At 42.9% G+C, this 16,021-nt stretch overlaps 4 long non-coding RNA genes and 1 other non-coding gene across 45 annotated transcripts; 2 read left to right on the top strand and 3 right to left on the bottom strand.

The window, feature by feature from the left end:
• The first annotated feature begins 778 nt into the window (after nt 1-778).
• Nucleotides 779-2,155, top strand: LOC127925635 (uncharacterized). Its single transcript, XR_008121681.1, has 2 exons — nt 779-975; nt 1,051-2,155. It is a non-coding gene; the product is annotated as an uncharacterized LOC127925635 (long non-coding RNA).
• LOC127925634 (uncharacterized) lies at nt 1,054-4,801 on the bottom strand. Of its 41 annotated transcripts, none has more exons than XR_008121677.1 (12): nt 4,096-4,217; nt 3,634-3,885; nt 2,927-3,465; nt 2,521-2,562; nt 2,325-2,464; nt 1,987-2,282; nt 1,830-1,914; nt 1,631-1,771; nt 1,545-1,573; nt 1,458-1,486; nt 1,356-1,399; nt 1,054-1,181 (listed from the first exon to the last, which is right to left on the bottom strand). It is a non-coding gene; the product is annotated as an uncharacterized LOC127925634 (transcript). The 41 variants fall into 41 exon arrangements; XR_008121653.1 differs by lacking the exon at nt 1,458-1,486 and adding an exon at nt 1,265-1,297 and having other exon boundaries at nt 1,075-1,206; nt 1,385-1,457; nt 1,516-1,573; nt 1,617-1,771; XR_008121667.1 differs by having other exon boundaries at nt 1,081-1,206; nt 1,352-1,399.
• Nucleotides 4,802-5,458: 657 nt separating this feature from the next.
• LOC127925636 (uncharacterized) lies at nt 5,459-7,552 on the bottom strand. Its single transcript, XR_008121682.1, has 3 exons — nt 7,420-7,552; nt 7,233-7,323; nt 5,459-7,182 (listed from the first exon to the last, which is right to left on the bottom strand). It is a non-coding gene; the product is annotated as an uncharacterized LOC127925636 (long non-coding RNA).
• Nucleotides 7,553-13,387: 5,835 nt separating this feature from the next.
• On the top strand, nt 13,388-13,773 carry LOC127925637 (uncharacterized). The gene is made up of 2 exons (XR_008121683.1): nt 13,388-13,433; nt 13,593-13,773. It is a non-coding gene; the product is annotated as an uncharacterized LOC127925637 (long non-coding RNA).
• LOC127925638 (uncharacterized) lies at nt 13,772-15,153 on the bottom strand. Its single transcript, XR_008121684.1, has 2 exons — nt 14,643-15,153; nt 13,772-14,608 (listed from the first exon to the last, which is right to left on the bottom strand). It is a non-coding gene; the product is annotated as an uncharacterized LOC127925638 (long non-coding RNA).
• Between the last annotated feature and the right edge of the window lie 868 nt (nt 15,154-16,021).

Raw genomic sequence — 16,021 nt, 5'->3', positions numbered from 1 at the left:
TCTCCCTCGCACCCCCCCTCGTCTCTCATCCTCCTCCCCCTCCCCCCCCTCTCGCATCTCCCCCCTCGCACCCCCCTCTCGTCTCTCATCCTCTTCTCCCTCGCATCCCCCCCTCCTTCTCACCCGCTCTCCCTCCTCTCCCTCGCATCATCCCCCTTCTCCCTCGCACCCCCTCTCTTCCCTCACACCCCTTCTCCTCGCACCCCCTTCTCCCCTCGCACCCCCTTCTCCCTCGCACCCCCTTCTCCCTCGCACCCCCCTTCTCCCTCGCACCCCCTTCTCCTCGCACCCCCTTCTCCCTCGCACCCCCTTCTCCCTCGCACACCCCCTTCTCCCTCGCACCCCCTTTCTCCTCATCCCCTTCTCCCTCGCACCCCCTCCCTCGCACCTCCCTCTCCCCCTCGCATCCCCCTCTCCCTCGCATCCCCCTCTCCTCGCATCCCCCTCTCCCTCGCACCCCCCTCTCGTCTCTCATCCTCCTCTCCCTTGCACCCCCCTCTCGTCTCTCATCCTCCTCTCCCTCGCACCCCCTCTCGTCTCTCATCCTCTTCTCCCTCACATCCCCCCTCCCTCGCACCCCCCTCTCGTCTCTCATCCTCCTCTCCCTCGCATCTCCCCCCTCGTCTCTCATCCTCTTCTCCCTCGCATCCCCCTCTCCTTCTCCCTCGCACCCCCTCTCCCTCACATCCCCCCCTCTCGTCTCTCATCCTCTTCTCCCTCACATCCCCCTCTCCCTCGCGTCCCCCTCGTCTCTCATCCTCCTCTCCCTCGTCCCCCTCTCTCTCGCATCCCCCCCTCGTCTCTCATCCTCCTCTCTAGGTGAACTCCTGCCCGTGACGAGCAGTGCATCCCTGGTGTTCGCTGTAGAAACAGGGCAGTCGGACGAAGACCTTTCACTGGAACAACCAGCCCCTGCTGGGGACAACAAGTCCTGAGACCCGGGCCACACCAGGACCAGAACAAGGTCTTACCGGGGTGAGTCTGGGTTACCTTGGTTCTGTATTGTCTTGACTATACTTGGGACAAATCTAACTTGAGACATACCTGTAGGCTGGATAAACCTGCCTGGATTGGGCCGACCTGGATAAACCTACCTGGATTGGGCCGACCTGGATAAACCTACCTGGATTGGGCCTACCTGGATAAACCTACCTGGATTGGGCCTACCTGGATAAACCTACCTGGATTGGGCCTACCTGGATAAACCTGCCTGGAATGGGCCTACCTGGATAAACCTACCTGGATTGGGCCTACCTGGATAAACCTACCTGGATTGGGCCTACCTGGATAAACCTACCTGGATTGGGCCTACCTGGATAAACCTACCTGGAATGGGCCTACCTGGATAAACCTACCTGGAATGGGCCTACCTGGATAAACCTACCTGGAATGGGCCTACCTGGATAAACCTACCTGGAATCGGCCTACCTGGATAAACCTACCTGGAATGGGCCTACCTGGATAAATCTACCTGGAATGGGCCTACCTGGATAAATCTACCTGGAATGGGCCTACCTGGATAAACCTACCTGGAATGGGCCTACCTGGATAAACCTACCTGGAATGGGCCTACCTGGATGAACCTACCTGGATAAACCTATCTGGAATGGGCCTACCTGGATAAACCTACCTGGAATGGGCCTACCTGGAATGGGCCTACCTGGAATGGGCCTACCTGGAATGGGCCTACCTGGATAACCCTACCTGGAATGGGCCAACCTGGATAAACCTACCTGGATAAACCTACCCGGATAAACCTACCTGGATAAACCTACCCGGAATAAACCTACCCTGGATAAACCTACCTGGATAAACCTACCTGGATAAACCTACCTGGATAAACCTACAAGGAATAAACCTACCTGGATAAACCTACCTGGATAAACCTACCTGGATAAACCTACCTGGATAAACCTACCCTGGATAAACCTACCCTGGATAAACCTACCTGGATAAACCTACCTGGATAAACCTACCTGGATAAACCTACCTGGATAAACCTACCTGTGAGTGATTCCAGATAAAACCAGGACAAAAAGAACCACATTTGTGGGATTTTGTGGAAATTGTATCCATAGAGGAAGGATTATTGACATATTTTACGGTTTTTTACATTTTGTATCTAAAGCATAATAAAAGTATTAATCAAATCTGGCATATATCTGACATTTTGACCCATCTTACCTTACCCATCTTACCTTACCCATCTTACCTTACCCATCTTACCTTACCCATCTTACCTTACCCATCTTACCTTACCCATCTTACCGTACCCATCTTACCTTACCCATCTTACCTTACCCATCTTACCTTACCCATCTTACCGTACCCATCTTACCTTACCCATCTTACCGTACCCATCTTACCGTACCCATCTTACCGTACCCATCTTACCGTACCCATCTTACCTTACCCATCTTACCTTACCCATCTTACCTTACCCATCTTACCGTACCCATCTTACCTTACCCATCTTACCTTACCCGTCTTACCGTACCCGTCTTACCTTACCCGTCTTACCGTACCCATCTTACCTTACCCATCTTACCTTACCCATCTGACCTTACCCATCTTACCTTACCCATCTTACCTTACCCATCTGACCTTACCCATCTTACCTTACCCATCTTACCGTACCCATCTTACCTTACCCATCTTACCTTACCCATCTTACCTTACCCATCTTACCTTACCCATCTTACCTTACCCATCTTACCTTACCCATCTTACCTTACCCATCTTACCTTACCCATCTTACCTTACCCATCTTACCTTACCCATCTTACCTTACCCGTCTTACCTTACCCGTCTTACCTTACCCGTCTTACCTTACCCGTCTTACCTTACCCGTCTTACCTTACCCGTCTTACCTTACCCGTCTTACCGTACCCGTCTTACCTTACCCGTCTTACCTTACCCGTCTTACCTTACCCATCTGACCTTACCCATCTGACCTTACCCATCTGACCTTACCCATCTTACCTTACCCATCTTACCTTACCCTCCTGGGAGACTCCATAGTGTTCAATCTGTAGTTGCCCCAAAGCAACAATCGGTGTGTTTTGTAATATGAGTCGTACCTACCCAGATAAACCCCATATGGGATGGGACACCATGTATAGTGTAGTCTAGAGATTCAACTCTGTGGCCTTGCCTACGTAGAGAATAGACTCACCTGGTTATGGAGCGATCTGACTGTTTAGTTCCTGTCACCTGGTGGGGTATTCTGTGTGTCAATGGAGAGGTTCCTGTCACCTGGAGGGGTATTCTGTGTGTCAATGGAGAGGTTCCTGTCACCTGGAGGGGTATTCTGTGAGTCAATGGAGAGGTTCCTGTCACCTGGTGGGGTATTCTGTGAGTCCATGGAGAGGTTCCTGTCACCTGGTGGGGTATTCTGTGTGTCAATGGAGAGGTTCCTGTCACCTGGTGGGGTATTCTGTGTGTCAATGGAGAGGTTCCTGTCACCTGGAGGGGTATTCTGTGTGTCAATGGAGAGGTTCCTGTCACCTGGAGGGGTATTCTGTGAGTCAATGGAGAGGTTCCTGTCACCTGGAGGGGTATTCTGTGAGTCCATGGAGAGGTTCCTGTCACCTGGTGGGGTATTCTGTGAGTCCATGGAGAGGTTCCTGTCACCTGGTGGGGTATTCTGTGTGTCAATGGAGAGGTTCCTGTCACCTGGTGGGGTATTCTGTGTGTCAATGGAGAGGTTCCTGTCACCTGGTGGGGTATTCTGTGTGTCAATGGAGAGGTTCCTGTCACCTGGTGGGGTATTCTGTGAGTCAATGGAGAGGTTCCTGTCACCTGGTGGGGTATTCTGTGTGTCAATGGAGAGGTTCCTGTCACCTGGTGGGGTATTCTGTGAGTCAATGGAGAGGTTCCTGTCACCTGGAGGGGTATTCTGTGTGTCAATGGAGAGGTTCCTGTCACCTGGAGGGGTATTCTGTGAGTCCATGGAGAGGTTCCTGTCACCTGGTGGGGTATTCTGTGTGTCAATGGAGAGGTCCCTGTCACCTGGTGGGGTATTCTGTGTGTCCATGGAGAGGTTCCTGTCACCTGGTGGGGTATTCTGTGAGTCCATGGAGAGGTCCCTGTCACCTGGTGGGGTATTCTGTGAGTCCATGGAGAGGTTCCTGTCACCTGGTGGGGTATTCTGTGAGTCCATGGAGAGGTTCCTGTCACCTGGTGGGGTATTCTGTGTGTCAATGGAGAGGTTCCTGTCACCTGGTGGGGTATTCTGTATGTCACCTGAAAATTTTTCACAATAAGAGTTCTGATCACACACACACACTGAGCAGTATGGAATCAACAGAACCTTTTTGTGAATCTATAAACCACATTTCTAAAACTACTATTTTGAAACAGAACTTCCAAGAACTGGAGCCTATATGACGGGACATTTTATTTTGAAAAGGCCTCTAAGACTTCTGGGAGATGTAGTCAGTGAACTGCGCACTGTCTTCCCTTTACTATACTTAGGCTTTTCTGTCTGGGTTTGACACGGCCTCTACTACTGGTAACCATGGATAAGGTCACACCACTACACAGTGCAGTATTGTTGTAGTAAATGCTATTTTTAAAGTAGAACGTCAGTATTCTCTCCTTCAGTCTACCTGTGTATATTCAATGGTCATATATCTGGAAGAAGTACGTTCTTTTATCCTCCGTCTGTCTGTCCGTCCGTCCGTCTGTCTATATCTGTACGATGATCTCACAGTAAAGCGTTGTTTTATTTCCTGTTTGTTGTTTTTACTACCTTTTTCTGACTGAACTGGCCAATCAGAGTTGGTTGTGTTATTTATGGTGTTGCCCAATAACCTTTTTTTGACAATCAGATGTTAGAATCCTCCTCAGAACCTCCTCTGGAACGTTCTAGAGTCCTTCTCAGATCCTCCTCTGGAACGTTCTAGAATCCTTCTCAGAACCTCTTCTGGAACGTTCTAGAATCCTTCTCAGAACCTCTTCTGGAAAGTTCTAGAATCCTTCTCAGAACCACTATAGACCAGAGCCCTATTCCCTATACAGTAACACTACTTTAGACCAGAGCCCTATTCCCTATACAGTAACACTACTTTAGACCAGAGCCCTATTCCCTATACAGTAACACTACTTTAGACCAGAGCCCTATTCCTATACAGTAACACTACTTTAGACCAGAGCCCTATTCCCTATACAGTAACACTACTATAGACCAGAGCCCTATTCCCTATATAGTGCACTACTTTAGACCAGAGCCCTATTCCTATACAGTAACACTACTTTAGACCAGAGCCCTATTCCCTATACAGTAACACTACTTTAGACCAGAGCCCTATTCCTATACAGTAACACTACTTTAGACCAGAGCCCTATTCCTTATACAGTAACACTACTTTAGACCAGAGCCCTATTCCCTATACAGTAACACTACTTTAGACCAGAGCCCTATTCCCTATACAGTAACACTACTTTTGACCAGAGCCCTATTCCCTATACAGTAACACTACTTTAGACCAGAGCCCTATTCCCTATACAGTAACACTACTTTAGACCAGAGCCCTATTCCCTATACAGTAACACTACTTTAGACCAGAGCCCTATTCCCTATACAGTAACACTACTTTAGACCGGAGCCCTATTCCCTATACAGTAACACTACTTTAGACCGGAGCCCTATTCTCTATACAGTAACACTACTTTAGACCGGAGCCCTATTCTCTATACAGTAACACTACTTTAGACCGGAGCCCTGTTCCCTATACAGTAACACTACTTTAGACCAGAGCCCTATTCCATATACAGTAACACTACTTTAGACCAGAGCCCTATTCCCTATACAGTAACACTACTTTAGACCAGAGCCCTATTCCCTATACAGTAACACTACTTTAGACCAGAGCCCTATTCCCTATACAGTAACACTACTTTAGACCAGAGCCCTATTCCCTATACAGTAACACTACTTTAGACCAGAGCCCTATACAGTAACACTACTTTAGACCAGAGCCCTATTCCCTATACAGTAACACTACTTTAGACCAGAGCCCTATTCCCTATACAGTAACACTACTTTAGACCGGAGCCCTATTCCCTATACAGTAACACTACTTTAGACCGGAGCCCTATTCTCTATACAGTAACACTACTTTAGACCAGAGCCCTATTCTCTATACAGTAACACTACTTTAGACCAGAGCCCTATTCCCTATACAGTAACACTACTTTAGACCAGAGCCCTATTCCCTATACAGTAACACTACTTTAGACTAGAGCCCTATTCCCTATACAGTAACACTACTTTAGACCAGAGCCCTATTCCCTATACAGTAACACTACTTTAGACCAGAGCCCTATTCCCTATACAGTAACACTACTTTAGACCAGAGCCCTATTCCCTATACAGTAACACTACTTTAGACCAGAGCCCTATTCCCTATACAGTAACACTACTTTAGACCAGAGCCCTATTCCCTATACAGTAACACTACTTTAGACCAGAGCCCTATTCCCTATACAGGAACACTACTTTCGACCAGAGCCGTATGCTCACTGAGTGTTTGATGGGAAAGAGAAATAGAGTATTATTATTATTATTATTATTATTATTATATTAGTATAGTATTATAACAACTATTTTGATAAAAAACAAATGTTTTATTTTTTGTACCGACACAGAGAGTCACCGTATTACTAACCTGAAACAAACGGCTCGACGATGACTCAATAAAATATATTCTGGATCGAGGTGACAAACGATCTTTGTGTGTGTGTGTGTGTGTGTGTGTGTGTGTGTGTGTGTGTGTGTGTGTGTGTGTGTGTGTGTGTGTGTGTGTGTGTGTGTGTGTGTGTGTGTGTGTGTGTGTGGATAAATAGCCAAGCGTGAGTTGAACTAGGCACTTGTTCACTCCCCTCGGGATTCTTAAAGTATTGGTTGGAAGTAGTGTCCAATGAGAGGAGGGAAAAAATATCTGATACGGTCCAGTGTTTGGCAACGGCAGGAAGTAGATTTATATATTTATTATGCCTCACGTGGACCGGGTCACCGGGACCCTCCCGCTGCCCTACAGAGGCTGTGTGTAGAATGACAACCGGTTCTGTTAAGAGCACACATACAGCTTTAGGGTGTGTGGGGGAGAAAACGCAAATAAATGACAGAGATCCTCTCCTGAGGAACAACCATATTGAGGTTATGTACAGAGAGAGATCCTCTCCTGAGGAACAACCATATTGAGGTTATGTACAGAGAGATCACCCACCTCCCCTGAGGAACAACCATATTGAGGTTATGTACAGAGAGAGATCCCCCCTGAGGAACAACCATATTGAGGTTATGTACAGAGAGAGATCCTCTCCTGAGGAACAATCATATTGAGGTTATGTACAGAGAGAGATCCTCTCCTGAGGAACAACCATATTGAGGTTATGTACAGAGAGATCACCCACCTCCCCTGAGGAACAACCATATTGAGGTTATGTACAGAGAGAGATCCCCCCTGAGGAACAACCATATTGAGGTTATGTACAGAGAGAGATCCTCTCCTGAGGAACAATCATATTGAGGTTATGTAGAGAGAGAGATCCCCCACCTCCCCTGAGGAACAACCATATTGAGGTTATGTACAGAGAGATCCCCCCTGAGGAACAACCATATTGAGGTTATGTACAGAGAGAGATCCCCCACCTCCCCAGTGGCCCATTCGGATGCTGTACCCCGTACCTCCTCTCTGTGCCCCTGGCAGTGGCCCATTCGGATGCTGTGTCGTCACACACTAGGGGCTGGGAGATTTTTATATGAAGCTCATTTTAATTGTATGTTTTTTTGTGTGTGATATTCCAAATGCCTGTATTGACAGAAACAATATTCTGTGTTTTTGGGGGGGTTGTTTTTTTTTGCTTGAGAGGTTTGTCATATTGTCTCGTCTTCTTCGTTCCTTCTGCTGTGTGCATCTTCGCTCATGGTAGCCAGGTACTATTCTACTTGCTGTTTTTGTCTTTTTTTTACATTTTACTTTTTAAAGCATAAAGCTCTATTCTATAAGGAGTTGTCAACTCGTTCTCACTACTTTTTAAAGCATAAAGCTCTATTCTATAAGGAGTTGTCAACTCGTTCTCACTACTTTTTAAAGCATAAAGCTCTATTCTATAAGGAGTTGTCAACTCGTTCTCACTACTTTATAAAGCTCTATTCTATAAGGAGTTGTCAACTCGCTCTCACTACTTTATAAAGCTCTATTCTATAAGGAGTTGTCAACTCGTTCTCACTACTTTTTAAAGCTCTATTCTATAAGGAGTTGTCAACTCGTTCTCACTACTTTAAAGCATAAAGCTCTATTCTATAAGGAGTTGTCAACTCGTTCTCACTACTTTATAAAGCTCTATTCTATAAGGAGTTGTCAACTCGTTCTCACTACTTTATAAAGCTCTATTCTATAAGGAGTTGTCAACTCGTTCTCACTACTTTATAAAGCTCTATTCTATAAGGAGTTGTCAACTCGTTCTCACTACTTTTTAAAGCATAAAGCTCTATTCTATAAGGAGTTGTCAACTCGTTCTCACTACTTTTTAAAGCATAAAGCTCTATTCTATAAGGAGTTGTCAACTCGCTCTCACTACTTTATAAAGCTCTATTCTATAAGGAGTTGTCAACTCGCTCTCACTACTTTATAAAGCTCTATTCTATAAGGAGTTGTCAACTCGTTCTCACTACTTTTTAAAGCTCTATTCTATAAGGAGTTGTCAACTCGTTCTCACTACTTTAAAGCATAAAGCTCTATTCTATAAGGAGTTGTCAACTCGCTCTCACTACTTTATAAAGCTCTATTCTATAAGGAGTTGTCAACTCGTTCTCACTACTTTATAAAGCTCTATTCTATAAGGAGTTGTCAACTCGTTCTCACTACTTTTTAAAGCATAAAGCTCTATTCTATAAGGAGTTGTCAACTCGTTCTCACTACTTTAAAGCATAAAGCTCTATTCTATAAGGAGTTGTCAACTCGTTCTCACTACTTTTTAAAGCATAAAGCTCTATTCTATAAGGAGTTGTCAACTCGTTCTCACTACTTTAAAGCATAAAGCTCTATTCTATAAGGAGTTGTCAACTCGTTCTCACTACTTTAAAGCATAAAGCTCTATTCTATAAGGAGTTGTCAACTCGTTCTCACTACTTTTTAAAGCATAAAGCTCTATTCTATAAGGAGTTGTCAACTCGCTCTCACTACTTTATAAAGCTCTATTCTATAAGGAGTTGTCAACTCGCTCTCACTACTTTATAAAGCTCTATTCTATAAGGAGTTGTCAACTCGTTCTCACTACTTTTTAAAGCATAAAGCTCTATTCTATAAGGAGTTGTCAACTCGTTCTCACTACTTTTTAAAGCATAAAGCTCTATTCTATAAGGAGTTGTCAACTCGTTCTCACTACTTTTTAAAGCATAAAGCTCTATTCTATAAGGAGTTGTCAACTCGCTCTCACTACTTTATAAAGCTCTATTCTATAAGGAGTTGTCAACTCGTTCTCACTACTTTTTAAAGCATAAAGCTCTATTCTATAAGGAGTTGTCAACTCGTTCTCACTACTTTTTAAAGCATAAAGCTCTATTCTATAAGGAGTTGTCAACTCGTTCTCACTACTTTTTAAAGCATAAAGCTCTATTCTATAAGGAGTTGTCAACTCGTTCTCACTACTTTAAAGCATAAAGCACTATTCTATAAGGAGTTGTCAACTCGTTCTCACTACTTTTTAAAGCATAAAGCTCTATTCTATAAGGAGTTGTCAACTCGTTCTCACTACATTTTAAAGCATAAAGCTCTATTCTATAAGGAGTTGTCAACTCGTTCTCACTACTTTTTAAAGCATAAAGCTCTATTCTATAAGGAGTTGTCAACTCGTTCTCACTACTTTATAAAGCTCTATTCTATAAGGAGTTGTCAACTCGTTCTCACTACTTTTTAAAGCATAAAGCTCTATTCTATAAGGAGTTGTCAACTCGTTCTCACTACTTTTTAAAGCATAAAGCTCTTTTCTATAAGGAGTTGTCAACTCGTTCTCTACTTTAAAGCATAAAGCTCTATTCTATAAGGAGTTGTCAACTCGTTCTCACTACTTTTTAAAGCATAAAGCTCTATTCTATAAGGAGTTGTCAACTCGTTCTCACTACTTTAAAGCATAAAGCTCTATTCTATAAGGAGTTGTCAACTCGTTCTCACTACTTTAAAGCATAAAGCTCTTTTCTATAAGGAGTTGTCAACTCGTTCTCACTACTTTTTAAAGCATAAAGCTCTATTCTATAAGGAGTTGTCAACTCGTTCTCACTACTTTTTAAAGCATAAAGCTCTTTTCTATAAGGAGTTGTCAACTCGTTCTCACTACATTTTAAAGCATAAAGCTCTATTCTATAAGGAGTTGTCAACTCGTTCTCACTACTTTTTAAAGCATAAAGCTCTATTCTATAAGGAGTTGTCAACTCGTTCTCACTACTTTAAAGCATAAAGCTCTATTCTATAAGGAGTTGTCAACTCGTTCTCACTACTTTAAAGCATAAAGCTCTATTCTATAAGGAGTTGTCAACTCGCTCTCACTACTTTATAAAGCTCTATTCTATAAGGAGTTGTCAACTCGTTCTCACTACTTTTTAAAGCATAAAGCTCTATTCTATAAGGAGTTGTCAACTCGTTCTCACTACTTTAAAGCATAAAGCTCTATTCTATAAGGAGTTGTCAACTCGTTCTCACTACTTTTTAAAGCATAAAGCTCTATTCTATAAGGAGTTGTCAACTCGTTCTCACTACTTTTTAAAGCATAAAGCTCTTTTCTATAAGGAGTTGTCAACTCGTTCTCACTACTTTAAAGCATAAATCTCTATTCTATAAGTTGTCAACTCGTTCTCACTACTTTTTAAAGCATAAAGCTCTATTCTATAAGGAGTTGTCAACTCGTTCTCACTCTGAGAAACACGGCCTCCTGATTTCCAACGTGACCGTTCTGTTCAAACATTTACATTTAAGTCATTTAGCAGACGCTCTTATCCAGAGCGACTTACAAATTGGTGCATTCACCTTATGACATCCAGTGGAACAGCCACTTTACAATAGTGCATCTAAATCTTTTAAGGGGGGTGAGAAGGATTACATTATCCTATCCTAGGTATTCCTTAAAGAGGTGGGGTTTCAGGTGTCTCCGGAAGGTGGTGATTGACTCCGCTGTCCTGGCGTCGTGAGGGAGTGTGTTCCACCATTGGAACACACAGAACAGTCCAGTTTCATAACAATTCAGTTGTACCTTGTGAACTAGCAACTTGTTTTATTTTTTTAAAAGTTGGATACACTTGACATTTCTAGGTTTGTGTTTTTTGAGAGATTTTGTTGACGACACCTGTTTATATAATACTCTATCTGCTTCCAGAAGTGGGTCATTATTCGTTGAATGTGCGTTTTATGCATGGTGCTGGTCACGTTTCTAATAAAAAGGACCTTTTCATAGACTTTGCAAGCTAGATCATTGATTATTGCAACAACAAAACGACAACAAAAAGCAGGTTTGAACTAGTACTTTGATAAAACTGTACAGTTATTAGTGGGTTTTATAGTTGTGGAAGGGTTTATATTTAACCTAGGTATCATTTCACAAGCCCAGAATTTATTTATTATTATTATTATTTTACCTTTATTTAACCAGGCAAGTCAGTTAAGAACATATTCTTATTTTCAATGAGGGCCTGGGAACAGTGGGTTAACTGCCTGTTCAGGGGCAGAACGACAGATTTGTACCTTGTCAGCTCGGGGGTTTGAACTCACAACCTTCCGGTTACTAGTCCAACGCTCTAACCACTAGGCTACGCTGCCGACTATTGCTGACTGTTTTTGTATTTTACCTTTTTAAAATGACAGTGTTATTTAAAGAAAACATTTTGAAAAATATATTTAGGTATGATTTTTAGGCCGTATTACCTCAGCCAGGTCACCCGGGTCAGAAGTCATTATTCGATGTCGGTCCATGTCTGAGGATGTCGGGAAACGATGTGGGAACCGACCACGAGGGGGCAACAGTGAGCGCTGTTACCTTCAGGTAGGTAACAGGCAGCCTCTGATTCCAAAGGTTGCATCTTATGAATCCAGCAATAATGTTTGTTTCTATCCTAAACCTTGGCCCTAACTTTAAAGATAAACGTTTATCCACTAACTCTGATTGGTTAAGATTAGGCACTAACTCTGATTGGTTAAAGGTTAGGCACTAACTCTGATTGGTTAAGATTAGGCACTAACTCTGATTGGTTAAGATTAGGCACTAACTCTGAATGGTTAAAGGGTAGGCACTAACTCTGATTGGTTAAAGGGTAGGCACTAACTCTGATTGGTTAAGATTAGGCACTAACTCTGATTGGTTAAAGGTTAGGCACTAACTCTGATTGGTTAAAGGTTAGGCACTAACTCTGATTGGTTAAAGGTTAGGCACTAACTCTGATTGGTTAAAGGGTAGGCACTAACTCTGATTGGTTAAGATTAGGCACTAACTCTGATTGGTTAAAGGTTAGGCACTAACTCTGATTGGTTAAAGGTTAGGCACTAACTCTGATTGGTTAAAGGTTAGGCACTAACTCTGATTGGTTAAAGGTTAGGCACTAACTCTGATTGGTTAAAGGTTAGGCACTAACTCTGATTGGTTATCTTAAACACTTTTTTTATGTATGGAACAACTTCAAAATCGTGACATTTTGAAAAACACGGATCAACGTCCAATTGCGACGTGAGACTGAGAGAGTTTGTAAATCGGCCCCGCCCTACGTCACAGGCCGGGGGCCAATCACACGCCGAGACACATCTCCTGTGATCAGAAGGGCTAACCTTTAACCAATCAGAGTTAGTGCCTAACCTTTAACAGGACAGGTAATGAAGCTTGCCTGTGCCTGGCGATCATCGACGAGACGAGAGAGACAGCCAATTACGGCCCGTCTCCGTGCAAACACAACCTGTCAAATGAGCCCGCTTCATAGACATGTCTTTCTAAAAAGCTGGGCTCAGCTTCGTAAGCTCCTATGTTCTCCGCCCCCTGCTATTCAAATGACTTCACTCTCAAAGGATTTGACTGTGAGATCAGACCCGGGCACCTGTCAGGCAGAGCGTCAACAACAATCCTCACACAGACTCACTACGGCGTGGATTTGGAATCGTACACCAGGGCCAGTAGTCATAAAGCCTCTCAGGGTAGGAGTGCTGACCTAGGATCAGTTTAGGCTTTAGCCAACCTAGCCACTAACTGAATACAGGCCCCAGGACATGTTGGCTGATCCTAGATCAGCACTCCTACTCTGAGAGGATTGATACATGTTGGCTGAAGCCTAACCTGATCCTAGATCAGCACTCCTACTCTGAGAGGACTGGACATTATATTTTTGACCTTTTATTTAATTTGGCAAGTCCGTTAATAACAAATTCTTATTTACAATGACAGACGACACTGTTGTGTGCCCAGTGTCTATGGGACTTCCAACCACGGCCGGTTGTGATTCCGCCTGGATTCGAACCAGGGTCTGTAGTGAAACCTCTAGCACTGAGATGCAGTGACTTAGACCGTTGTGCCACCCGGGAGCCCTGAGGGGGACCTGATGAGAGAGATTATAGGAGCCCCGAGGGGGGACCTGATGAGAGAGATTATAGGAGCCCCGAGGGGGGACCTGATGAGAGAGATTATAGGAGCCCCGAGGGGGGACCTGATGAGAGAGATTATAGGATTATAGGATATATTTTTTTTTGATTGTCTGTAAAAATGTTGCACGTGTTCCAATAAATTGTATGGCATCTTTTCTTTTTCACGTCTCTCTTTTAATGAATAAACCATTACAGATTAACAGATTGTCATGAATAAACCCTTAGAGAGACGTTACAGATTATCACGAATACACCCTTAGAGAGACATTACAGATTATCATGAATAAACCCTTAGAGATACATTACAGATTATCACGAATAAACCCTTAGGGAGACATTACAGATTATCATGAATAAACCCTTAGGGAGAGATTACAGATTATCACGAATAAACCCTTAGAGAGACATTACAGATTATCATGAATAAACCCTTAGGGAGACATTACAGATTATCACGAATAAACCCTTAGAGAGACATTACAGATTATCATGAATAAACCCTTAGGGAGACATTACAGATTATCATGAATAAACCCTTAGGGAGAGATTACAGATTATCACGAATAAACCCTTAGAGAGACATTACAGATTATCATGAATAAACCCTTAGAGAGACATTACAGATTATCACGAATAAACCCTTAGAGAGACATTACAGATTATCATGAATAAACCCTTAGAGAGACATTACAGATTATCATGAATAAACCCTTAGAGAGACATTACAGATTATAATGAATAAACCCTTAGGGAGACATTACAGATTATCATGAATAAACCCTTAGGGAGACATTACAGATTATCATGAATAAACCCTTAGAGAGACACTACAGATTATAATGAATAAACCCTTAGGGAGACATTACAGATTATCATGAATAAACCCTTAGAGAGACATTACAGATTATCATGAATAAACCCTTAGAGAGACATTACAGATTATCATGAATAAACCCTTAGAGAGACATTACAGATTATCATGAATAAACCTTTAGGGAGAGATACAGATTATCATGAATAAACCCTTAGAGAGACATTACAGATGAACAGATTATCATGAATAAACCCTTAGAGAGACATTACAGATGAACAGATGATGATGAATAAACCCTTAGAGAGACATAACATGGAAGGACACTACAAACTATATGAGCCAGGTGTCTATTTACTACACACTGGTTTCCAAAACAGATTCAGTCCACATCCAGGACTATGTTTATCAGAAACTAGTCCACATCCAGGACTATGTTTATCAGAAACTAGTCCACATCCAGGACTATGTTTATCAGAAACTAGTCCACATTCAGGACTATGTTTATCAGAAACTAGTCCACATTCAGGACTATGTTTATCAGAAACTAGTCCACATTCAGGACTATGTTTATCAGAAACTAGTCCACATTCAGGACTATGTTTATCAGAAACTAGTCCACATTCAGGACTATGTTTATCAGAAACTAGTCCACATTCAGGACTATGTTTATCAGAAACTAGTCCACATTCAGGACTATGTTTATCAGAAACTAGTCCACATTCAGGAATGTGTTTATCAGAAACTAGTCCACATTCAGGACTATGTTTATCAGAAACTAGTCCACATTCAGGACTATGTTTATCAGAAACTAGTCCACATCCAGGACTATGTTTATCAGAAACTAGTCCACATTCAGGACTATGTTTATCAGAAACTAGTCCACATTCAGGACTATGTTTATCAGAAACTAGTCCACATTCAGGACTATGTTTATCAGAAACTAGTCCACATTCAGGACTATGTTTATCAGAAACTAGTCCACATCCAGGACTATGTTTATCAGAAACTAGTCCACATTCAGGACTATGTTTATCAGAAACTAGTCCACATTCAGGACTATGTTTATCAGAAACTAGTCCACATTCAGGACTATGTTTATCAGAAACTAGTCCACATCCAGGACTATGTTTATCAGAAACTAGTCCACTAACAGGACTAGTCCGTTTTACTTCATGTGTGTGTGTGTGTGTGTGTGTGTGTGTGTGTGTGTGTGTGTGTGTGTGTGTGTGTGTGTGTGTGTGTGTGTGTGTGTGTATGCCTGCTTTCCTTAGTGTGTGTGTGTGTGTGTGTGTGTGTGTGTGTGTGTGTGTGTGTGTGTGTGTGTGTGTGTGCCTACTTTCCTTAGTGTGTGTGTGTGTGTGTGTGTGTGTGTGTGTGTGTGTGTGTGTGTGTGTGTGCCTGCTTTCCTTAGTATGTGTGTGTGTGTGTGTGTGTGTGTGTGTGTGTGTGTGTGTGTGTGTGTGTGTGTGTGTGTGTGTGTGTGTGTGTGTGTGTGTGTGTGTGTGTTAGTGATCATTCCATTCCTCTCCCATGTATAACTGTTTACCCAACACATGTTTGAGTCACAGTCCAACTAGACACATTTTAG

The sequence above is a fragment of the Oncorhynchus keta genome, unplaced genomic scaffold (assembly GCF_023373465.1).
Source record: "Oncorhynchus keta strain PuntledgeMale-10-30-2019 unplaced genomic scaffold, Oket_V2 Un_contig_5977_pilon_pilon, whole genome shotgun sequence".
Taxonomy (NCBI): domain Eukaryota; kingdom Metazoa; phylum Chordata; class Actinopteri; order Salmoniformes; family Salmonidae; genus Oncorhynchus; species Oncorhynchus keta.
Note: the sequence above shows the minus strand (reverse complement) of the source record. Positions and strands in the feature narration are given on the sequence as shown.